At 40.9% G+C, this 26507-nt stretch overlaps 1 protein-coding gene and 1 long non-coding RNA gene across 7 annotated transcripts in view; one reads left to right on the forward strand and one right to left on the reverse strand.

Moving 5' to 3' along the window:
- The window catches only part of Dnm3 (dynamin 3), a 495138-nt gene that overhangs the window by 42960 nt on the left and 425671 nt on the right, over window positions 1-26507 (reverse strand). The gene's annotated exons all lie outside the window — the stretch shown is intronic.
- Window positions 14538-26507, forward strand: part of LOC121821326 (uncharacterized) — a 32903-nt gene continuing 20933 nt past the window's right edge. The window contains exons 1-2 of the long non-coding RNA XR_006062075.2: window positions 14538-14643; window positions 14780-14874. This is a non-coding gene — a long non-coding RNA (uncharacterized LOC121821326). The remainder of the gene's footprint in view (window positions 14644-14779; window positions 14875-26507) is intronic.

Here is a 26507-nt window from a genome sequence, read left to right on the forward strand (position 1 = left end):
AGCAGTAATATGTACATAAAATATATCAAGGCCAGGGACTCACTGCATCTGTTCTCAATAGTGGAGAACACTGTAGGATAATATCTAATAGATCTATGCCTGTTTTCCAGATAACCAACAGTTGCCTTCTCTAAGACACTGAATATGATTATACAGTTCACGACTACTTTAAACAAAGAATAAAAAATATATATGATTGGACTTTTCCTTAGTGAACCCAGTCATCGTTATGAAAACACTGTTACTATGGAAATTCACCTTCAGATTTTTCCAGCCCCACATTATTGGAAATGTTTTTACTGAAAACTTTCCCGACTTCCCGTCATTTGCCTCTTAAGTTATGGCTCTAAAGGTATGTAACCACACTTGTACAAAAGAGTCTGTGGACTACGGTCCAGAAAGTTGAAGAGGGTGGTCTAGGTGTCAGGCGGGCAATGTGACAAGTGTCAATGAATATTTAGTGTGTGGCATGGAACTATGAAAGATATAAAGTGTAAAAGAGGCCCACACGTGAGCTCCAAGCAGGTAGGACATAAAGAAAAACGTGAGCCTGATCGACGTTGCGCTCAAGGGGCTCAGGGCACAGAGGACCTTAGGGTAGGTTTATAGATGGAAGCATTTGATAATGATCTCGGAACACCCTGACTGCACGGGCATGCCCACTATTATCCCTCCAGTATTTTGCAGGAGCTTCCTGAGGAGTTGGGTTTTTGTTTCAGAGCCTGAAATAGCTGGTATCACCATGGGGGAAAAGAAGGCAAGTCTTTGCATCCCTTGAACCGAGTTCTTCATGTAGAGCCCTTATCCCTGGACAAGATAAAGAACCATCCACATCCCGCTCTGCATTTGGCTAACCAGAGAGCTTGACTACCACTGAAGGTATCCATAGATTTCAATTGTGGTTGCAGTCAAAACATCTAGCAGCAGGAGGGGCATGCCTCTGTGAGAAACATTTCCCGATGCCAGAGGAAACCCCAGCCCAATCCAACGCAGGTTACCCACTGCACCAACACTGAACGGCTGGACCAAGCTCTGTCCTGTCGTTTTTATTTCCATTCTTCTCAGGCTTTTCAGTTATTTTACCTGAATATTAGTCTTTATCCTCCATGTAATGTTTAACACATTTCTAAGTAACATCATAATAAACATTTTAAAACTACGTGATTAATGTGAAATTAAACCGCTATTAAAATCCTTCGGAATTTTAAAGACTTATTTAATTGAAAACAACAAGAAAACAGCAGGAACAAAAGATGGCAAGACGTTTTTAACTGAGAAGTAGCTTTGTGTGTTTTTCTTAACTCCCTCCAGTCCAAAGCTCCCTGAATATATTTGGTTTTTTGTACTGCCAGCATGTATCTATGTGTCTAACAAATAGCTTAGATGTTAGCTGAGGTGACTAATGGGAGCAAGAAGGAATAAGGGTAGAGCCTTTTGGCTCATGATGGCATTCACATTTAAAATCACTCAAAATTGATCGTATAAGTAAAAGGTGGAAATGAGGGGTCTTGGGACAATCTAAAAATCTTATACAACATATCTTGAAGTTCTCTGAGACATATTTCTGTGTAGCCTTTAATCTAGCTCAGTGGTTCTCCACCTTCCTAATGCTGCGACCCTTTAATACAGTTCCTCATATTGTGGTGACCCCCCACCATAAAATTATTTTCATTGCTACTTCATAACTGCAATTTTGCTACTGTTATGAATTGTAATATAAATATCTGTTTTCTGATGGTCTTAGGCAAACCCTGTGAAAGAGTTGATGACCTACAGGTTGAGAACCGCTGATTTAGCTGCGAGTCTCTATGGCTTTATGCAACAAATAAGCTCATGGGTATGAAAAATTCATGTCCAGTATTTTTTAAATTTTAATTCATGTGTGTATGTGCCATATCTGCTGGAGCTAGAGTTTCAAGTGGTTGTGAGCCACCTGATGTAGGTACTGGTCACCAAACTGCAGACCTCTGGAAGAACACCAGTGTTTTTAACTTCTAAGCCTTCTCTCCAGCCCCTCATGTTAAGTATTTTAAGTTGTAAATATTTATTTTGGGGCAATCTCAGTACTTACGAAATGACTTTGCTTGCCATAAATTAACAGCTTTTCATACAAACGATAAATAGTTGAGACCAAGTATTAATATGTGCTTTAAGACTTTACTCTCAATATCTTTAAATTTTTCCTATGATTACACATTTTAAATAAAGCATGCATTATGCTCTTCAATACACACACACACACACACACACACACACACACACACACACACACTTTTTGAGACAAGATTATGTTATGTAGCCCACGGTGCCCAGGTTTATCTTGAATTCTTGATCTCCCTGCCTTCATCTCTCAAGTATGCCACTATGCCCAGCTAGCAGACACTAGGAAATGGATATCAGGGTCTATAGATTTGTGCAGTAAAAAGTCAGTCTCGTTACAAAGTTTGAAATGAAGAAAAAAATATTCACCAAATGTAAAAGAAAACTTGGTAACTGATGACTGTTTTGTCCTTTAAAATATTTACATGAATGAACAGTAAACTTAAGGAACTCAGAGTAGGGATAATAAAATCTGAATATTAAGAAAACAGCATGGGAACTCATAATAACTGAACTGTGAAGTAAAATAACACTGTAACTATGTGATTGACATTACTTGCTGCTTTACTTATAAAGTAGACAATCTTTCAAAATTCAATTTGCACCAATTTAAGTTTTTGCATACAAAAATAAGTTGTTTTGTTTTTTTTTTTAAAAGCAATGCATTGGGCTGGAGAGATGGTTCAGTGGTTAAGAGCACCAGCTGCTCTTCCAGAGGTCCTGAATTCAATTCCCAGTAACCTCATGGTGGCTTACAGTCATATATAGTGGGATCTGATGCTCTCTCTGGCACGCAGGCATACATGCCGCTAGAATACTCATACACATAAAAAAAGCAATGCATTGAAAACACACTGGTGTGGAGTCAGATGCATGTTTTCCTAAAATGTAGAAAAGAATGAAAATGCTTCAGTCCTCAATGAAACATGTATATCACATCCCCCTCCTCCGAGGCTCAGGGAACATCATTGGAAGGTGGGGCCTAAAGACTGAGAGCCAGAAGATGTGAAAGACTTCAACAGTAGTGTCTTTTAGTCATGAGTGGGCATTATACCCATGAACTCACAACGGCTGTGACTGCTTGCCCATGTCCTGCAAAAGATCTAGCCAGTAAACATTCCAACAAGGAGAGGAGGGAGGGGCTTAAGAGGCCCTGCCCACTAGGTGAGGAGCTGTTGGCAGTTGGTGGCTACTGGGGGAAAGGGAGTGTGTTTTCTTCAGGGCCTTGGCCTCTGGTGGGTGGCCAATGCTCTACACCTATGCAGGTATGACCTATGACCGGCACTAGTTAGACTCACCTATACATAAAGAGGACAGAAAGTTGAGGGGGTGGGACATTGGAAGAACTCTATATATTTGCAAAATTTTCAAATTTTAAAATGTTTTTAAAATCTCATAAAAATGATGAAACCTTTTCAAAAGTTGTATAGCAGGTTCCTGGTAAGCCTAGGCTACATGATCATAACAACAACTACTAAGATGTGGTCTTATTATTTATATTTTCTTTAAGCATGAAGTACTTGAAGAGCATAAGAGAAAAGTATATGGCTTAGTCTCCTGGCTGTTCTGGAAGTTGCTATGTAGCCTCTAGCTTGTTTTTTTAAAGTAGTTTAGAAGCAGAAAACAGATTGTAACTTCTAAAAAACTACTAATGAGTTTATAATTCTAAATAATTAATTTTATGAGCAAGATCAAGACTTTTTAAAGAGTAACTGGGAAATGTCATTGGTGCAAATGCTGGGCTAGGTAGCTGAGTGGGTAGAGTCTTTGTCTAGCATACACAAGGTACATTTAAATCAGATGTGGAGGTGTATCACTGTAATCCTAGTACTTAGGAGGTGGAAGCAGGAGGGTGAGATGTTCAAGGTCATCTTAGTTACATGTCAGTTCAAGGCCAACCTGGCCTATTTGAGATGCTATCTCAGGAAAAAGAAAAGAATGCAAATCCTACAAAGAAAACATATACTCACATGTATTTACAGTTAGCTCTAAAGTTCTTAGAGCAAAGCTTTAAAAATCCTGTATATAACATATACAGGGCTATATAACATAATCTTGTCTCAAAAAGTGTGTGTGTATTGAAGAGCATAGTGCATCATGCTTTATTTAAAATGTGTAATCATAGGAAAAATTTAAAGATACTGAGAGTAAAGTCTTAAAGCACATATTAACACTTGGTCTCAACTATTTATTGTTTGTATGAAAAGCTGTTAATTTATGGCAAGCAAGGTCAGTTCATAAGTACTGAGATTGCCCCAAAATAAATTATAGTGAAGGCATTTACTATAATGCCTACAGAGAGTGCGCATTCAGGAGATGTTAGTCATCTTTATCATTTGAGATGAGTGGGGAGAATGCCATTTGTGAAAACACCGTTTGGAAAGTCACTAACATGAAAATCCTAAAGGATTTGCACCCATCTATCGGGAACTGAGGATGGTCCTAACCACATCCTCCAGCTCCAGGGATATGGCTAGTAGAGGTCAAAATTTACAGTACCACTTGTACTTACCTGGTAGGAGTTAAAGAAGGTCCCCTCTCTAGCCCACAGGCTTGTCACTAGCTGCTGGTGAAACAAAATCCTTAATTCCCTTGGGTTTGTCTTGTGGGCCCCGAGGAAGTTTCTGTTCATGCCCTGTAGCTCCACAACGTGGCTGTCAGAGACCCTAACCTGGCACTATCTACTGTTACACCACAGGAATGGAGGTAGCGTGGGGGCTCCTTGCCAGCTTACGTTCTCGGGAATGAAGCTGTCAGAGGTAAAAAGACCTGGTATGATCCATGCTTATCCCTAGAAATCAGAGGAATTTCTCCTATCCATTACCTGTAGCTCCAGAACAGCAGATATCAAAGCCACAAACTCTAGTTCCTCTGGCTTTTTAATCTTGAAGTTGAGGGAAGGACTCCTCTATGTCCTACCTCTTCAAGAGCATGAACCCTAGAGCGATAGGTTCTCAGGGACCAAGGAGGGCTGCCTCCATAGCCCAGGGCTTTGAGAGAGCAGGTGCTGCTGCCCTGATATCCCCTGCTTATGTGTCTTGGTACCTAGAGAAGGTACCACCTGGGTTCTGTTGCTGCAAGTCCAAGCAGTGACTACAACTGTTCCATATAGCATAGGGAAGGTCCCCTGTGTGCCTCATACATTCACATCTGAAGCTACTGGTTGACAAAGACCTGTGCTCATATCAGGGCATCCTGGGGCTCCAGAACTGTGACTGCTGGTAACACTGGTGTACAGACATCTCCCACATCATTTTAGAGGTCTTGGGGGGGGGGGGAGTTAGTCTTTACATCCTATGGCTTTATGACTGTGGCTGTCCTCTAGAAAGAATGCAGAAATAAAATCTTTCCTGGATAAACAACTCTAGCCGCAAAAGATTCTGTCTACATGGCCCACTCTGAGGATCCAGGGCAAGTGTCAGTAGACAATACTCTGAGATGTAGTCTAAGAGGAAATTTTTTGAGTCAGAACTGTAACATTTCATGTCATGTAAATCTGATTTGAGTCATTGACTGAAGCAAGACTCATTAGTTCCCTGGAAGAAGATTTGGCAAGTGGCCTAGGGTATGGCAGTGGGAAGGTTGCTGATAGACACACAGTGTCTAGAGAATGAAATGCACCAATAATAATAATAATAATAATAATAATAATAATAATAATAATAATAATCATACCCAGTTTCTGGTTCATAAGCAAAAAACAAAATAGTATCCATTTGTGTCTGTGAGAAAAACACTGGTGAAGACAAACACAGACTTAGGATGAAAGAAGGAAACAACGTTTCAAAGAGAAATAGAAAGCATGCAGGTCTAACTGTATTGATATGTGATTAAAATAGAATTTAGACCAAAATTAGTCAGAATACACAAGGTTGATTCATACTGATGGAAGGTGTAATCAAGAGGGTAGTACAGTTCTAAACATACACACCAAACATTGGCACACCCAAGGGATATAAATATAAAATATGTACATATAAAAAGGAATTACAAACAGGAAAGGAAGAAGTAAATTATCACTGTTTACAGATACTATGATTTTGTACATAAGCCCTAAAGACTGCACCAGAAATCTTAAAATTAATAAATACTTTCAACAAAGTATCAGGATGTAAAACCAACATGCAAAAATGTGTCTTCCCTCTACATAAACGAAGTAGCTGAGAAAGAAATCAGGAAGACAATTCCATTCACAATAGTTTAAAAAACCATGTGGGAATAAATATAACTAAGCAAGTGAATGACCTCTGTACTGAAAAGTTTAAAACACCAAATAAAGAGTTTAAGGAACACAATAGATGATGGAGAGGCCTCTTGTACTTATGGATGGGCAGAATCAACATTGTGAAAATAGAGGTAGTACCAAACCAACCAACAAATCTCAATGTGGTCTCCACCAAAATTCCATATCATTCTCCATAGAAATAAAAACTGAAGTTTAAAATTAATGTGGTCATACCAAAGATCCTGGGTTTCCAAAGTAACCCTTAGTAAAAGGAACCATGCTGAAGGAATCCCCTTATGTGACCTCAAGTTATACTACAGAGTCATAGTAATAAAACTGCTTGGCACAAAAACAGACTTATAGATCAATGGAATAGAATAGAGGATCCAGAATTAAACCCACACAGCTACAGTTTTTGACAAAGATGAAACACACATTTTTTTGAGAAAAGGCAGCCTCTTCTACAAATGTTACTGAGAAAACTCAAAATTCACTTGTAGAAAAATGAAACCAGCTGGGCAGTGGTGGCACATGCCTTTAATCCCAGCACTCGGGAGGCAGAGGCAGGTGGATCTCTGTGAGTTCGAAGCCAGCCTGGTCTACAGAGTGAGATCCAGAACAGGCACCAAAACTACACAGAGAAACCCTATCTCAAAAAAAAAAAAAAAAAAAAAAAAAAAGAAGAAGAAGAAAAAGAAACCAGATCCCTAAACTCTCTCTCACCTAGAATAAAAAACAATTAAAATGGATCAAAGATTTTAGTGTGAGATTTAAAAATATGAAACTGGTAGAGAAAAACACTTCAAGATATAGGCATAGGCAAGGAATTTCTAAAAATGATCTCCAGTGGCTTGAGAAGTTAAATTGATAATTTGCTAATGAGATTACATGAAGCTTCTACACCAAAAAGGAGATAATCAAATAACAAAATATCAACCTATAGAATGGGACAAAAATTCTTTACTAGCTATATATCCGATAAGATGTTAATATCAAGACTACCTAAATAATACAACTAGCTACTAAAACCCCCAAACAATGAAACTGATAAAGGGACTAATGGCAATGAACAGACAGTTCTCAAAAGATGAAGAACAAGTGGCCAAGGAACACAAAAACGTCCACCATCTATCAAGGACATACAGTTAAAGTCACATGGGAAATTCCATGTCAACCCAGTCAGAATATCTGTCATAAAATAAAAAAAAATAACAGTGAATGCTGGTGTGTATGCTGGGGTGAGGATGTAAACTGCTACTGCCATTGTGGATATCATTGTGAGGTTTCCTTAAAAAATAAAAACAAGGGACTGGAGAGATGGCTCAGAGGTTAAGAGCACCGACTGCTCTTCCAGAGGTCCTGAGTTCAATTCCCAGCACCCACATGGTGGCTCACACCCATCTGTAATGAGATCTGGCATCCTCTCCTGTATACATAATAAATAAATAAATCTTTTTTAAAAAAAAATAAATAAAAACAAAACTATTATATGACCAGCCACCACGCTGGATAAATACCAAAAGGAATGTAAATTGAACATGCCACAGAGATCCTTACATGTCCATGTTTATTGCAACACTATTCACAAGAACCAAGTTATTGAATCAGACAGATGAATACAGAATATATGGCATACACTTGGGCTGACAATGCTCCCTCAAGAACCATAGAGTAACAAAAGCCCTAAACTACCAGTCATGAGAAACCTCCTTTGGAGTGGTTGGTCAGAGTGGTCCAAATAAGTCCCCAAACAATATAAGCTATTGTTGGTTACCTTGGATGTCCTCACAGAGGGCTTGAAGGTAAGCCCACATTGCTGAAGACATCACACACTTAGGACACAGGACTTGAGTTATTGGAGCAGGATCTAACCTGAAAGCCTCCTTCCAGGAGTCTAGGTTCCTAGTACCAGAAAGTACTATGTAAGCAGCAAAGGGACAGAAGTGATAAATAGTCCTACCCAGCTGTGACACCTATGAGCCACAATGGCCAGCAAGACAAGATATCCACAAGGGTATAATAGTAGCACTCATTTATTGGTGGTAAGCAACAGCTATCCAAGTGGACTTAAAGACCACTCAATGGGAGAGAAATCTTGACTGGTATTAGAAAACTAGCCAGCAGCTTGGGACTAATGAGGTCATTGATCTTAGAAGAGAGTCTACTACCATAACTTCAGTACACCAGCAGAATTCCTTCACTACATTATAAATCTTACCCTTATATTCACAGATATCTATCACTTCATATCAAAGAAATGTCACTTTACAGCAAATAGAGACTGTTAGAAAAATACTACAGCTGGACAAATTGCAAAGATCAATGGGTTGTGAGTAGCCCAGCCCCAATGGATACATGTATAGCACAGTGTCTGAAACTCTGGCTCAAGGAACAGCAGGGAAGAAGGGGGAAAGATGCCAAGAAGTCTGCTGTGTGACTGCCTCTCTTAGGAAGGGCTTTATAAACAAGACCTGAACAATGGTAATATCAATATACATGCTAATGTGGAAGTGGGGAATCTCACATGCTCTCACCCATTGAGAACGGCAGGAAACAGATGACTACTGAACTACTGAGAGAGGGAAAATTAACCTCTGCCAGGGATGAGCCTCCTGATTGGCTCATCCAATAGAAGATGGTCAGTCCTGAAGCCACATTCACACAAACAACAAAAATGAACTCAGAAGGATACATACGTGTGTGTGTGTGTGTGTGTGTGTGTGTATGTGTGTATGTATCCTTCTGATATATGTGTGTGTGTGTATATATATATATATATATATATATCAGATTCCATTATACGTGTGTGTGTGTGTGTGTGTGTGTGTGTGTGTGTGTGTGTGTGAAAATAATAAAGAAAAAGAGGCTATTAATTTGAGGGGGGAAACATGAGAGGGGTTAGGAGGAGGGGGAGTGGGAGAGGCTTGAAGGAGGAAAGGGAAGGAAGAAGTGTTGCTATCATATTTTGATAAAAATGTATATAATAAAATTAGTTAAAATAGATTAACAAAAGTTAAAAAGAATATGTGGTATATATACATGATTGAGCTTTTATTTAGTCATAAAGAATGAAGTTATATAATTTGCTAGAAGATATATATATATATATATGTATATAATAAAACTGGAGTTTATATTAAGCAAGATAAGTCAAACTCAGAAAAACAAATATATCTATTTTCTTTAGTTTGTAGATTCTAGATTTTATTCAAACATAAGTTACATAAACACACACACACACACACACACACACACACACACACACACACACACCTTAAAAGCAGAAGGAAAACTGAGGGGGAAGGGAGCCTAACAGGAGGAATAAGCCAGAGAAAAGGTAGTGCCTGGGGGTGCATATGGTCATCACACATGATATACTTAACTGGAAATATCTTCATGAAACTCATAACTATTTCTTTGAATATGCATCAGTAAAAACAACTACTAAATAGTTCCAAATAGATACTTCTCAAAGAAGTCATACAAAATGGCTGAGTATCTGTCTGTTTGTCTGTCCATCACCTCTCTAATTATTAAAGAAATGCAAGTTACTAGACATTTCATTATGTAATAAGTTATTATAATGTACTCCATGATGGTGTATAAATACCATGTCCCCCTCCCCCCCTTTTTAAGTGAAATAATGATTTATCTTATGGATTTCATACTACTTCATGACTCTACTTGGATTTGGCTTGCTGTTTCCTCTGATTATCTTTCAATATACCCTTCCATCTTCTGTATTTAAGATAAGCCACTAATGTCAGAGAGCAGAAAATGATCCCCATTGATCTCATAGAAGCAGTGTAAAGAGAATTTTCTGTTGTACTTGTAAAGTCTCTATTGGTATAAACAGTTTATTGAACATCAGGTAATCACCAGAGCTAATCTTTGCTATGTGTTAAACCATTCACATGATACAGGAAAGGCACTAGGTTTCTCAGAAGATTAAAGAGGGGAACAAAGCCCAGGTTTTGCCATCTATTTCGGGAGGAGATTATGAACAGGTCAGAAGCAACATGTCTTAAGGATAGTGAGTAAAGACTGCTAAAGGGTATGGTTGAGTGTAACTGTTTTCCAAGAGAGGAGAGTTCTAGAGGAAACTCTAGACATTTCAGGAAACAGTCAAGACTATTATCAAGAAGGTAAGTGAGACTTGATTTGGTTGCCATGGGCCATGCAGATACCATGATACCGGGGTCAAAAAATCTTTCTTTTAGGGCATGCAATACATGCATATGAAGTTCAAAAAGGCTATAGTAGACAAAAGACTAAAGACACCTGACATGATATGAAAAACTAGTGAGAGCCAGTGCACCACTAAGGAAGAGGTAGTTACAAGAGTTTGCATTCTATGCTGTACTCCAATTATATCAGGACATTGTCTATTCCCAATCAAAGTAGGAGCACCACAACCTGTTGCCTTTGGCCATGTTGTCCTTTTAATCCAAATGACCTGTTGTCTAATAGTTACTATAATCTTTCCATTATTCACAACCTGGCCAATGTGACAACCTTCTCTAGTAAGAGAAGCCAGAATTGAGCCCTCCTTCCTACATGCTCAGCTTATTCAATTTTTGTTTGTCATGAAAAACTCATGTTCTTTTCATGTCACCAACTTTCTAATGGGTCCTTCTTATTGTGTTTTAATGCATTTCATACAGTACATGATTTAGTCCATTTTCTGTTCCTAAAACTGACTACCACAGTCTGGCCATTTATAGAGGTTTGCTTAGTTCAATGTTCTAGAGGCTGCACAGTTCAAAGCATGCCTAGTATCTGGTGGGAGCCTTCTTAGAACATGACAGAAGTCAACAGATGATGTGGAAAATTATACTAGCACAGTCCTTTACCTGGTTCCTTTAAAAGAATAAAGCAACTAGTGCCACCAAGGGCCACAAAAATATTAGTCTTAATTATCAATGCCACTAACATTTAAATTTGGAGATGAAGTCTTCAACATAGGAACTTTTGGGGGACACATTCAAATAGCAACAGTATCTGATCATATTTATGAGCAGAAGTAGAATTTTTCTTTATAAAGACTTGAAGAATTAGAAGAGAATGGTATGAGAATCCTTCATGGGACCAGACATAGCAGTATGCATATAAAAGCCCTGTATCTGGGAGTTGCGGCAGGGTAATCATAAGTTCAAGACCAGACCAAGCCCCTAACTTTACCATAAGAGCTGGGACATAGCTTAGTGGTAGAGTACTTGCATAGCATTGTGAATCTCATATGAAGGGGGCTGAGAAAAGAAAAAAAATGCTGGATGGAAGTATTGATAGTGTATCTGACAGTTTTCTTCTGGTTGGCTTCAATGTGGTTGAAGTTCCTATTCAGAACTAGACTAGATGACCAAGAGATGTGTAGAAGAAGCCAGTGAAGGTTCTGTAAGCATGGGGTACCATGGATTTGGAATCTAGGATATTTTTCTATACTAGGTTTTTGTAGTTAGGATAGAGAAAGCAGTCAGTTGTTGATGGCTACAAGGAGCTTCCCTGCAATCTCTAACAAGTACTCAATATGAGAAGGGGAGACATTGTAGAAAGATGTCTCAGGTAGCACTCAGACCCAGGAAGGGTGGGGCACTACCTGAGGACCTGCCCTAACTACCTGTCAGATCTGGACCTCAACTTGGCTGCTGAGAGAAGCACAGGATGATGCTATAAAAAGCAGCATACACGGGCCCCATCACAGAGGGCTGTGATAACTGGTCTGGGTGAAGCCTAGAGCATCTGCATTTTTAAAAAGTGCTCCAGTTTGAGAACCTCTACAGTAAGGAGACAGCCTGGGAAGGCAAAGAGCTTAAGTTATTGGAGGTTCTACTGAAGATTTTGTATAGGGTGGAATAAAAATTGCTATTTATGATCTTGGGCCAAAAAAAAAAAAGTCCTCAGGAAAAAGAAGGGTCTGAGTTAACATAAAAGGTAGGATCTATGGTTTAGGATCCAAATGTGATCTCAGCTAATTTCCAGTGAGCAGGCGTCACCATTCCCAGACAGTCAAACTTGGCACTGCGGTAGGCAGAACAGAAAAGGAAAAGTCACCAAGCTTTCACCTAAAAAGAAAGCTGCCTTCCCCAGAACAGGTTGTGTGTGTTGGATGGGGGTCTCTCTAAGACCCATTGAGACCAGGGACAAGTGCCAAGAAGACACACAGGGTGCTTAGGAAGTCTCACTGTGGGCCACGTCCAAGTATAGCCATCCCCATCTCCAGAGGCGACCATGGGAGGGCTGGAGGCAGCTGTGGGATTTCAGTTGTAAAAGTTGGTCACAGCCCTAGTTTTCTTAGTAGCCATTTATGGCTCTTTTTCATAAATCTGGGTAAAATGTTTCTGAATTCCTTTATGCTTCCTGCCAGTACCACCTTTTGAAACTAATGAGTTCCGCAAGTTCATAACCTGCTGTATGAAGTCGATTTCCTTTCGTTTGCCCTGAACTTACTTCACTCGGTGGTTTTAACGCATACCCGCCTTGCCCTTAAGAAGAAAAAGTAAACAGGATTATGAGAGGAGGGCAGAAAAAGAGCCAGGTGTCACGAGAGACTGCAGTCTACCTTAAATCCACAGCCTAGTTAAAGAGGCTGGAATGCGAGGCCAGGAGGGAGCAGTGTTCCTCAGGACAATGGTTCTCTTCTTCTCCTGCCCAGACCCTCCTAGGGGTCCTGTTTCCTGTTTGGGGTTCTACTACTTGAATGAAGGGAGAGTTTAAATGTTTAGCAGATATCAAGAAAAACAGTGAAATACCAAAAGCAGAACCCACAGGAAAAATAAGACAAACTTGGATTTTTTTTTCCTTTACAATTAGATGCCTGTTTCACATGAGACTACCTAGGACTCGATGTCTAAAAAGGAAGACAGAACTGTCCAATGCTGACGATTATTAGCAAGACCAAAGACAGAAAATGAGGTCTTTTATTTTCATTAAATTTCTATTTCTGAAATAATTTGGGGTTTATCTGGCCTTTGAACATACCTCCCTGGACTATAAGTGAGGCCAAATGAGTCATTTGCCCAGAAGCATGTCATCATTTTGGTCTGGGTAAAAGGATGAAACATGAAATAAACACCTTAAAAAAAGAAGGGGGCTGGGTATCATAATGTTAATGTGTGTCATATTTTAAAACTGTAAAGTAACATCTTTTAAAACGTTGACTTTGTGGGCTGCAGGGAGGCACTGAAGTATCAGTTGCACACACCACCCCCCCAGTCACAGTATAAGGTTTGTTATAGCAAAGTCTTGCATTTTAACGGCAAATAGGGCAAAGGTTATGTGTGGCAGGAATCTAGCCTTGCAGAACGTGCAGGACACAGGTTGGGCTATAAAACTGCTCATTAAAATGCTCTGCTCTGAAGCAGAAGTAAATACATGAGCTCAGGGAAGAGAGCCACAGAAACTGTCTAGAAATATTTCCATGAAAGACTGTGAAAACAGTCCTCCCCAGTCATGAGAAATGCACAGTTGCTGCTTATACAAATAGTTTCACTTAAAAGACTTTTAAGTATCTTCCCTGCGATGCTGGCTTTGACCGTCTGCCAAGAGCTACTTAATGCTGTTCTTTTTTTTTTTTTTCCTTTTAATTTTTCTGCATAGTCTGTACGATGCACAGAAAGTAGGATGGCTCATACGCTCGAAGTTTCTGAAACAGCAGCGTGAGAAGGAGTTTAGTTACTAAGCCGCCATCCCAAACGCGGCTTTAAAGCTCCGGAGTTCTGGACTGGTTTCGAATGTCAACCCAAATAATAGAAACAGGGGTGGGGGGTGGGGGGAATGGGGAAAGGCATTTAACAATTGGTAGGGCGATGATTGTGCACACTTTGATATCTTACTGAACAGAAAGTGTAGACGGAGGAATTCAAAGCTAATAATAGTAATGGCTCGCTGGCGAAATAATGAGCGGCAAGAGGACTTCTAAGAAGGCAGCTCGCCCCTGAGCGATTCAGACAGACTTGCTTACACAACGGCTGGCTGGCTGCTCTGTGAGGCCGCAAGCCAAAACCAACATCAACACCCAGCCGCGCCAGTCGCTCAGAGGGGGCCGTGTAGCCCGATGCTGATGAGGTGCATTGTGGGAATGAGTGAGGAGTCAAGACCCCCATCTCACTTTTAATGTGAATCTTGTGATGCCCCAGACCCTGTCTGAGCCACCAGAGGGGCACCCTGCTGGACTCTGCCTGGGCCCTGTGATTAATGGGAGTGACAGGAGGCCAGGCTCTTCTAGAAAACAGGCTGGAGGTGAAAACAAGTAGACAGTGAATCATTAGCTGGGAATACACCCCCCACTGCTCTATCTGGAGTCTCTCACCATTTCCGTGGTATGTGTTGGGTTGGGATGAGGGACCCAAGGAGGACATGAGTGTGGAAATTATTTTTTTTCTTTCATTTCAAGAAAGAGTTACAGATGGTTCGATGCCGTTGTTCTTGCTCTAAAACTTGTGTTATCTTACACAGGCAGTCTGGAGTTGTTTGTGAGAAGCCGTGAATCAAAGCAAGAGATTCCCAGCTAAAAGCTAGGCTGGATGGCGGGCGCGGACTGCCTTGGCCAGGTGTGGTGTTGCTGGTTGTTGCTGCTTTCTCTCTCTCTCTCTCTCTCTCTCTCTCTCTCTCTCTCTCTCTCTCTCTCTCTCTCTGTCTGACTGAGAATCACGAGGATATCTGATCTGGCTAGAATGAAAACACAGAGCTGTATTACATGGCTAAACCCAATCTCACATCCTGTGAGGTAGCTTGGACACCACTGAACACATCTTGGCTGTGAAACTCATCCTTTCAGAGTTTGCTACAAAAAGCATTTCCTCCTTTACCCAGCTGTGAACAAACAAAACAAAACAAAACAAAAGCCATGATTCTCCTTTTCTCTCACTCCTAATACATTTCTCTCAGGAATCACGATTTCTTTTACTTTGATAGATTTTTAAAAATACCTTTCTAAAGTGGCAGTTCACGTTTTTACCTCTTCCCATTTCTACTAGCCATTTACTCTGTGACCGGTACATGGATCCTCTTAGTATTGCACGTGCGGCAGTGTGGCGTGCAAGCTCAATGGAGTGTATTTGCACGCGGAACTCAGTCCGTGGATGGAAGTGTTAAAAGTGCTGGCTCCAGACAGGGTGGTCAAGTGGCACAGCAAGGAGGTGGGAGATGATCAGGCACCGGCCCCAGGGGGTGGCCCTGTGGGACTCTGGGCAGCAAATAACTACCATGGAAAAGGAAGGAGTTCAAGAATTTGCAGCCGGCATAGCTGCTCATATGAGCCACTGGTTGATATGAGTCTGGCTCAAGCACTGTCCCCTTTCCACTCCTGAGGGTCCCTCTTGCTCTCTGTGATTGGTGTAAACACAGAAATGAATCGCCTCTGCTAGGACTCTCTCAATGTGGTATTTATGTAGTTTTCTGATGCAAGTAGAACTCTACCCATGTTCTCCCTTTAGCAGGAAGAACAAGTTAGGATGCACTGATAGGCTAAGGGGTGGGGAAAGGCCCTCTCTTAGGGGCCCTGCTGTTGCTGGTGTGCAGTTTTAAGTACTGAAGGGTGTTGGTCTGACAGATAGGTGGGGAAACAGACCTATGTCACATGTCAAGATAACTTTAGTTATCCCAATTTGTATGAGACCTTTTCCAAGATATCTCTCTCTCTCTCTCTCTCTCTCTCTCTCTCTCTCTCTCTCTCTCTCTCTCTCTCTCTCACACGCACGCGCGCGCACACACACACACACACACACACACACACACACACACACGTTAGCGAGATTTAAAAGCCCCTCATTTTCTATTCCTGAATCCCTGGAAAGGAAACTGTTATTCATGTGCCAAGGAACACAGTAATTCATTATTATTATTTCTTTCTTTCTCCCTGTGTACCCTCCCAATAGGATTAAAAGCAGTCCGGGATGTGGGCAGAAAGCTGAGGGATGAGGGGGAGCCAGAAAAGAGTGGCCTTTTCATAGCCTCCACCACACTCATTCAACACAGTTGGAACCTGGTGCTTCAATAGACTCAACTGCTTCCTTCCTCTTAAGCCTTGACTTGGCTGTCTACTGAAGCTATGCGCTGAGGTCTTTGGGCAGATCTGGAAGAGGCAGTAAGTCAACAACTGGCCTTTCTGAGAGGGATGAAGGAGAGGCCAAAGGAAAGTGTGGTAGCTTTGATTTGTAAACAAGCAAGCAAACAAACAAACAAGGTCCTGGAGTAACTGTCTTATGAATGGTCTCCAGAATCAACCCAGAGTTTCTGTGCATCTTTTCACACATGAACATCTTTCAGAACTCCACCACCAGGGTCAAGCTCAGGAAACTGACATCCTGGCCGTCCTGTTCTCAGGATCTGGTTCTGGATGCATAACCAAACATTAGCTGTGTGTGTTTAATATGTAGCTATTTCTCAGTGTCTTTTCACCACAATCACACTTGGGAAGATGAGTGATCATTTGCTTTGTTCGGTGCCCCTTGGTTGGAATTTAGTTTCCTTGGTACTAATTTCAAATTGTATAATTGTTTTTTTTTTTTTGTTGTTGTTGTTGAGAAAAATCACACAGATGATGTGTCCTTCTCAGTGCTGTGTCAGGAGACATGTGGTGTCCATCTGTCCTACCACTACCAGGAACTTTGGTGATTTGGTTACAATGGTGCTTTCTGAGGTTTCTCCACTATAAAGTTTCTATTTTGACCCTCTTTGATTTATAAGTATCTTACAGGTCATGTTTTGAGAGAGTGAATATCCCATTTCTTATTTGACTTTTGCCTACTCATTTTAACATTCCAGTTATTACTGGTACTTTGCAAATGGCGATTCTTAAATTTCTTCTTATGAATTGGATTATCTTTGGTGACTAGGAGTTTTCCCTTCTCCTATTTAATTTTCAGCTGTTTATTTATGTGGATACTAATGCTTATAGCTGCTGGCTCATAATCCACAGTGGTGGCCACCCTGCTAGTGAAGTCATCCCATATCTAGTCACTAGGAACCTCCTTCACGTTTGTCTCCCGTATCCTTTGCCATGTTCCGCTATAAATGTTTGAGCACTTCCTTATTTTCTAGTACTGTGAGATAGTCCAGGCCCGTCTTGTCCTCCTCAGCTCTATCCCTGGAATGTCTCCAAGGACTGCTGGCTTCTTTTATTAGAGACTAAGATAAAATAACCTTATCTTTTCCTGTGAGTCATAGTGAGTACATAGTCCTCCCAGTGGAAAACAAAAAGATACTAGTATATGCACAGATGTACAGGGAGGAATAAGGACCTTGAACTTGCAGTGTTTTTAGGTAAACATTTTTACAACCATTCAGTACCAATCTGGGCATGATGGCAAACATCTGTAACCCAAGCCTCAGGAGGTAGAATCAGGGTGATAGCTGCCAGAGTGCCAGGCTGCTCTACGTAGCAAGAGCAAGATGCTCAAACACAAAAACAAAACAAGAAATAACTCAGGAAGCATTCAGGAAGGAGCGGGTGGAAGGCATTAAGGAGTCCAGTGATGGGGAGAAGGACTATGAAAGACCATCTTCTGTGTCTAATGCAGCCAGTACAATCATGAACTCACAGCAGCTAGTTAGTTGCATGTCCTGGACCTACACATGATAGAGCTGGTCAGCCATGGATTGGGAGGGTATTCGGCAGGATGAGGGAGGCTCATGGGAAATTATTGGCTATTTATGGATGCTGCAAGAGGGTGAGTCATTGTCTTTAGTTTGTGTACCCACTATTAAGCTCACCATGCTCCAATGAACAGTTCCATGCCCATGATCACACAGAGAACTCTGGTTAAACTCCATGGGTCACAAGACAAACCTAAGGGACATGAAGGTGGGAAAAGGACTTCTAGGGAGGAAGCAGGGAGTTGACAGGGGTAGGCGGGGAGAAGAGAGGGCAGGGTGTTCTCATATAATGTGTTGTTACCCATGTGTTCCTAGAGTCTTACCATTCACAGACATAATCTGTTCTAGAAAAACTGCCATGTTCCCATTGTCTTCTGGTGGTTTAAATAATAAGTATTCTACCCAGAATCACATGATGGGAAAACTATTAAGAATGAATTCTCAAGGATGTTTTCTTTCCATTCAAACTCAGGCTGAGAAAAATAGCTTTCCTCATTCTCTTTATCAGCAAGTGGATTTTAAAATAATTACTTAAATAATTAAATATTAAAAATACACTAGAGCTTCCCTTCCTATCCTTTATGTCTCATATACATTTCCTATATATTTGTCTATATTTTATATTGCACTTGAGTAGATAGTACTCGAGTATCATCCATCCATCCATCCATCCATCCATCTACCTACCTGTCACATTCTCACTCTCATGTGAGCTCTCTCATTCACACACTCTCTCATGTGTTCTCTCTCTCTCTCACTCACGCATGGAAGATTTTGTTTATCCCACCTCAAAAGAACTATGTTGACTGACAGTTCATTGGTAACTTTAAGTCACTCATAGTGGTATTGCTGATACTGTAAAGCTTGTATAACAGTTCCTCCTGAAGAGAGTTACTGAACATCTATCAGTACACCATTCTATATAACCTATTTCATTTAGAGTCTCTTCAGCTTTTCCACTTATTCAGTTTTAATTTTGATTGCCTTTCTATTTCTAAAAGGTCCACCTGACTGTTCATAAATTATGTCTTTAAAGTACAGTGCTTCTTATATTTGTGATGGGCAAATTACACCTTTCAATATTCAAGCCAAATTCAAAGTTTCTCTAGTATTTGTTGTCCTCTGGACTTCCCGGTGATGTCTTTTTCAATGTTGGGTTGTGTTTCTGCTCAGTTGTGTGGTAGTGGAGTTAGAGCTCTTTGTCTGACTTGAGGGTGTGCTTTACCAGGGAGTATTTATGCTTCTCCAGTTCCCAGACCCCTTCTAATGTGTGTCCATTTCAAGGCCCTTTCTCAGCTTGGGATCGACTGTGCAAATGGTACAAATCTGAATCCTGAATTGTGTGATGGGAAAACTATAAAAAATGAATTCTTGAGGATGTTTTCTTTCCATTTAAACTCAGGCTGAGAAAAATGGCTTTCCTCATTCTCTTTATTGGCAAGTGGATGTTTGCTGATCCATCATTTCCAATGAAGGAGCTGCTCTGTGAAGGCCCCGACTTACAATTTGTCAGCTCCTTCTGTTTGGTGCCTTTTCTGCTCTCACTCTCTAACTATAGGACCCCAAAGCTCTTGGGTATAGAGGTCGCAAATGCCCCAGTGTCAGCCATGTCTTCAATGTTGGTTTAACCTTTTGCTTTCTAGATGCTCCATGATTTCTTCACTGGCGTATTTCTCATCTTCTTGAGAGAGAAATTTTCAAGCACACTTCTCACTTTGTCCTTAGCATTTCTATCTGTTCTGAAGTCACAAAAGCTATTCTTAACAAAACATTTGCCATACATCAAAGTCCACATGTCTTTGTGAATGAACTATAGTTTAGAATAATAATGACTCCAGTTGATTCCTATTCTTCAGATATTGTAAATAAAAAAATCCCAGTAACACAAATACACACACACATGAATCTATGTCCTGAGTACTATATTATAGCCAAAACATTATACTAAGATATGTTATTGCTGTTATGGGGCTACTTCAGAATAGTTATTGATACTTACAGAATGCATTATAAACCACAAGTAAGGAGAATCAGAAGTTAAAATGGAAAGTAATTAATCCCCCCCCCTTTTTTTTCAAGATAGGATTTCTCTGTGTAGCTTTGGGTGTCCTGGAACTCATTCTGTAGACCAGGATTACCTCAAACTCACAGCAATCCACCTGCCTCTGCCTCCCAAATGCTGGGATTAAAGGCATGTGCTACCACTGCCTGGCTATAATTACATCCTAACCACCATTTTCTGGCCAAATTTAATTTAGATCCCATATACCATAGACCTCCAGCTGTCTTTGTGGCCAGTAATCATAGTGTGTACTTTTTTATATGAATCTATACTTTGTAAAAGTATGGGAGGATATACTTTTCATATTTTACTAATGTATATTGCTTTGATATTTAGACAAACTTTATCACATAATAGATTTATTGTTTGCTAAGAAACTAAGTAAAAACCTAGCATAATTTTTTGAAAGTCATATAAGCTGAAATGTAGATCTCTAAGACTTTAGAGATCAATAACACAATCAGGAAAATCGGAATACTTTTGTCTATAGGAAGAGGAAGAGAAATTCCACTGAAGTCTATGACGATATCAGTGACCACACAATCTATTTCAGCTAAGGACTTCTTTGCATACATTTTGATTTTGTCTTTCAACATTAGATTAAGAAATGAATACGTCTATGAAGAAAAAAAATCTTAGCCTCTTAAATGCATATAATGCTTGCTCTACTATTTTCAATCTGTGAATCTTCTGTTCATTGTGACACAGTGATTCTAAAGATGCCTATGGTTGTCTTCACCTTTTCAGGAGCATGTGGAAATGAAAACAAATTTCAATTATACATCAACAGGGCTAGAATCAATCCATTTTAAGAGATGCACAAAGGGCATGCACACTCGACAGTGATAAAGTTCAAACAGGAAGGTGTTCTCTAAGCACAGAATTAATTTGAGCATCTTCCAGGCAGGGGAAACTACATATGTCAGGGGACAGAATGGGATGGAATCTGGTGCATGTAGGTTTTGGGGAGGTAGAGGTGGCTGCTGGGTAGCTTGAGAATCAGGACTGTGGGTAGTAGGGGAAGAAGGTGAGCAGAAATGATTTGAGATGAGGGGTTGGTTCCAGAAATGAAGAGACTCAACCCACATCAAAGGTCTTCTTCACTGTGCTGCCTAAGAAGACACGGAGCATTTTCAGGGAAGTCAAATGGTCAGATCCCCCTGCTCTGTCCCCTCCTCCCTTCCTGCTTTGTCCCCCTCCCCCCTGCTTTGCTTTCTCGTATTTATTAGAAGGTATTTTAGCCGGGCGTTGGTGGCGCACACCTTTAATCCCAGCACTCGGGAGGCAGAGCCGGGCGGATCTCTGTGAGTTCGAGGCCAGCCTGGGCTACCAAGTGAGCTCCAGGAAAGGCGCAAAGCTACACAGAGAAACCCTGTCTCGAAAAACCAAAAAAAAAAAAAAAAAAAAAAAAGAAGGTATTTTCAAGACTATTTGATCGACGCCGAGTTTGACTCGTTGAAGTTCTCCAAAGGATCTGAGTCACTCCAGGCTCAGAGAGGAGACAGGCACAGGAGTCCTCAGGTCTGAGGAAGGGGCAGGTCCACCAGGAGCTGGAGGCCCAGAGCATGGTTTGCTTCTGGCAGTGTCTTCTGAAGGGGAAAGGCAACACCGTTTTCCTCACTACTGTAACTGAAGTTGGGTCACCCAGATGAATTCTGTGTATGGCCACAAGAACACACATCCTGATGGGTTAGGGTGTTGCATGAGCTACAGTGGAGCATCTGTCCAAGGTGTCCGGCAGCTCCACGTCAGTGCACCTTTAACTGTTTTATGTTTTCAGCATTTGTTTTTGTTTCTCTAGAGATGATGTTGCAGTGAATTTACAGCATCTTTAGTTCAGCAAAGCTCTATGCAAACAACTGGTATGGAGGACTGGACGGGGCTGACTAGCTGCCAAAGGAGCACTCATGGCTTGCCTCTCCATTTCTAATTAGTGCTGCTGTGAGAAGGGAAAAAATGTTCATATTGCAAATATAGCTTTTACCCAGCTTCTGCTTGGGTTACTTCCCAATCAACCCGCCGTGAGTTCAAATTACAGGGACAAACCTCATAGAATGTGCCTAACCTACTAGACATCACAGTTTCCTCTTGTGTGGCTGAGGAGGAGCTGCCTGCTGCCACTGCCCAACATCATGGGAGTGTAGCCTCGTGCATACTTCTAGCCTAAGAGAAGCTCCTAATTCAGAATTCCAAGTATGGCTTCTAATGAGTGCATTATTACACTTATACCACAGTCAAGTGGCAAAATGTAACTGTTAGTCGGGAGGCCTGTGTAGCTCACTAAAAGCTATCCAGACTTCATTCACTGGAATGAATGGTCTTTCCATCTTGAATGGATCAGCAATTTGAAGATCCAGTCTCTCTAGTGTCACAGGCAAGTTCTTGCACAAAGAATAATTGGGAATAATTTGAGAATTTTTACGCTCACATTGAGATTGGTAGGGACAGCTTTAGGTTCAAAAGTGCATCCCTATTGTGCAATGGACTATATGGGATCAACTGGCGAAGTCCGGCGTCACGCATACAGATGTGCTCCGAGAAGTAATTTTGGACACTCGAGTGATGCATGTCAAAGCTGTGCAAAGCCACAGTCCGCTAGTGTATATGATACCTTTTGGCAGCCTGCTGTATGCTGTATTAGTTTCTTGTGCCTGTGTAGAGATCTGGGAAGCTGGAGGTTTGGAATTTGTCACTTAAGCTCTTCATTCTCAGCTGCCAAGAGGTGGACACATGCTGACCTCTGCTAACACAGTTGGGCCGAGTTCCGTACACCATCCCGCTAAGCATGTGGTCACACAGTTCTGATGAGGACATCCTGTTTCAGGAATGCAGTGTGAGGAAAACTTTACCACCCTCGACTTGTTTGGGTATTTTCTGTTCCTCTCAGTTCGGCTGAAGCTGGTTTTCCTTTTACCCATGGATAAAACAGAAGGGTGTCTTGAAATGTTATGATTACATTTCTCCCCCTTTGGCTTTCCCTGGAAAAAAACAGATCTTATTTTCCTGAAAGCACACAAAAACGCCTGAGCTGAGACCTTGACAGCTCAAGTTTCAGCCTGAAGAATGCTTGGAGCTGATGGTTTATGCTAAAGATGCTGACAGATGTTGACCAGCCTCAGGAAGGCGGTCTGGTGAGGGAGTCCCGGGCGGCAGACCATGTGGCTGCTTTATACATGCTAAATTCCTGTTGCCGAACAATTTTGTTTTAAGAGAAGCCCTAACATCCACTGTATTAAAACTTTAACAGATATTTGAAGAAAGCCATGAGTTCTTCTGAAGCCCAAGGCCTCAGAAAGCACCAAGTCCTCTTTTGCATTTTCTTTGCGGCACAAGAAACTGAGCTTATTATCCCTCTCAAGGGTCAGATAAGGGCCAGACTTCCGGAATGATACTTAAAGCATAATGTGAAATGTGAGTTCTGAGAACCGTTACGGGAATGTAAGGCTGGACTTTTGCTATATTTCTGACAGTGGCCTTTCTTTGCCGATCTACTGCAGCCTGAGTTGGGGGATGGACGACAACACAGGTCTGATCAGAAACAGTGGAATGTTATAAGTGCTCTACAGGGGCTGAGTGATTTTCTGGGAGGGTAATAATTCAAAGGATGTCAGTAGATGCAAACGAGTTTCGGCTATCAGAAGGAAGAAGAGGTGAATGGCACCTTTGTCTCTGGGAGACTTAGCAGTTCAGGCAGAGTCCATTTTGGATAATTCTCGTCAGCCTGTCTACTTTCCTGATGTTTGTTCTGCTGTCGGGAATGATAGAATGATATTTCTCGTTTCCGAGTACTGGTCTGCTCAGTGATGTCCGCTGCGCAGCTAACATCTGTGCTGCCCACTGTCGTGCAGATGTAAGGGTTCCCTGCTGTTATGAATCATGTCTAGGATAAAAGAGAGCAAACCCTGTTTTTACAGGACCCCTTTTCTTTTCTCCTTGGTCTTCGCTGGAATTCTAAAGGGTTACCTGGAGGCTTTACTGCATAGCTAGGCTCCCAGAATTGCTTTCCTCCAAAGTGAACTACGTCCTTTCTTCTGCTAATGGTAACATAACAGGTAAACAACCTTCTAAGAGCCCAGATGATGTAGAAACAATCAAGAGGCATACAATGTGGGTTCCCACAAAAGAAATTGAACTCTCCAGACTCACTGGTACATTTAATCATTATCACAGAAATATCCTACAAGAAATAAACACACAAATGAGATAATCTGGAAGAGTATGAAAGATGTGGCCTCATAATACTGTTCCTGTGCCTGCCACAAAGTCCTGAAGGACCAACTGCCCCTCATCACCCAGATGGAGGAAGATTTCTTACATAGCTTTTGCTTGGTAGCTTTTTTTTTTTGTTTAAAAAATAAGACGAATTAGCTGAAAAGTAAAATACAGTGTGTTTTAAGCCCCTGCTTCTTAGATATATTAAGTGAATACAATGTGGAATAATTATAGGTGTTTTTAAATTGAGAAATCTGTACCGGATTAGCATTTCACAAGCATCACGTGGGCACACATTACACAAAGCACGCGTGCTGACTGGGTGTTGCATTTACTTTTCTGCCTCACTGTTTTTTTTTTTTTTCTTTTTCTTTTTTTTTTTTTTTTTTGCCTTAGGACGTGTTGTCTCCATACAGGGGATTTGCATCTTCTGTGTTTCTGACCCCAGCATTGCAGCGATCCTTTCTAATCATTGTCTCATTAGAGCTTACATAAAACTTCACATAATCATTAGTTCAAAATAATACATCCCAGAGGCCAAAATGCCCAAGTCAAACTGACCCAAATAACATAACAGATTCTTTAGAGACTCGGAGAGCACTGTAGTAAGTTCAACTCAGGGGATAATTGAGAATTAAAAAAAAGTCTCACTTTATAAAATGGATGGTTAGTAATGGATTGCTATATTTATATATCACCTAGATAGAAAAGTCAGACCAGAGTATTTTACAATTATTTTCCTATTAAAGTGAGTTAAAATGATAACAACCAGACCCCAAACTACATCATACCACAACAGTGAACCAAATAAAGATGGCTCACCTTTTCTTAGGCAAAGTAGGAAGGCTCTGACTACAAAAATTCTCTATGCCTTAAAAGCACTAATAGTAGCAGAATCAGTCACTTACTGAAGAAATCTCAGTGCTAGTGACTAAACTAAGAACTTGATTACTTTCTCAATTAAGCTTTTCAAGGGTCCCTGCTATTCCAGTTTGCATGGGATGAAATTTAGACTTCAAAGGAGGCAGTGACTTGCTTATTAGGTCTTTGCTACAGGATTTAAAGCTCTCACCATTAAAAAATAAGTGGACTCTAGGGGAGGTAGTGGTAGATGAGTAGGTAAGATATCCATCATCCTCCAGGAAAGAGGTCTCGCATGAGTGGAGGTATCTGGCTTTTCCAGAAAGGGTTGTGTGTGCAGACAACTCACATATAATCTTACATTATTCATTTGTTGACAATGCTGCTAGGAATATAGTAGGTATGGTAGTCCTGACTGCATTGCTCTAGAATTTCAACTACCACTTGCTTGTTTTATAAGACTTGATAAAGTATTCAAGCTCCCCCAGCACTGGTCTCTGCCACCATGGAATGGAAAAAAGACTGACAATTAATAAGTATTTGCTGTGGGAGAAGGGTTTTGTTTTGTTTTTTTAAGTGCCAGCACTATGCCCGGCCTATATTGCAAAATGAACAGAATGTTAGTTGCCTTATTTCTTCTATACCTAACTACATTTCAGTGGGTTTTTCATATGTTAAGTAGATTGTGGTTGACTTTGCTTCCAGCTTTTCAAATCTGGCTGCTTTTCAGACTTGCATAAACAACTCTGTGCCTGGATATGTGATAAGAGTTTGGTGGAATTAAGAGCACAGACATAGGAATAAGAAAGACACGGATCTGGGTATAGGCTTTATTTATGCACTAAATGACTCCACACAGTTCAAAAGATCAACAGCTTAGCTGGATTCCTCTGCCAGTCGCTGGTGATTTGAATGAGGAAGCTCTCCCACAGGCTCACATAGGCTCCTGTACTTGAACACTTGGTCTCCTGTTGGAACTGTTTATTCTGGGAGTTTTGGAGCCTTGCTGGAAGAAATACATCACTGGGGCCCAGCTTTGAGAGTCTATAGAGTTACCCCACTTCCAGTGTTCTGTGTGTGGTTGAGACACGGTGTTCCGGCTCCCTGTACCTGCCAACATCCTTGTTGCCATGTTGTCCCTGCCCTATGGACTCCAGCCCTCTGGACCCGAAAGCCAAAAATAAACTCTGTGTAAGTTGCTCTCAGTCTTGGTATTTTACCACAGAAGAAGGAAAGTGACTAATATTTTTTAAGTGACCTATTTTCCTAGATTCTTTTAATACTTCTTTTCTTTGGTGTTCTTTACTTTTACTAGGCTGTGCCTGGGATACTGATGACAAAGACGATGATTCTATCTGGAATTTCTTGAGTTTCATGGTTATGTGAATTGAGTAATTTAGAGATACCCTCTCCTAACTCCTTCTCAATGTACTTCTAGAAATGTAAAATTGG

The sequence above is a fragment of the Peromyscus maniculatus genome, chromosome 11 (genome assembly GCF_049852395.1).
Source record: "Peromyscus maniculatus bairdii isolate BWxNUB_F1_BW_parent chromosome 11, HU_Pman_BW_mat_3.1, whole genome shotgun sequence".
Taxonomy (NCBI): Eukaryota; Metazoa; Chordata; class Mammalia; order Rodentia; family Cricetidae; genus Peromyscus; species Peromyscus maniculatus.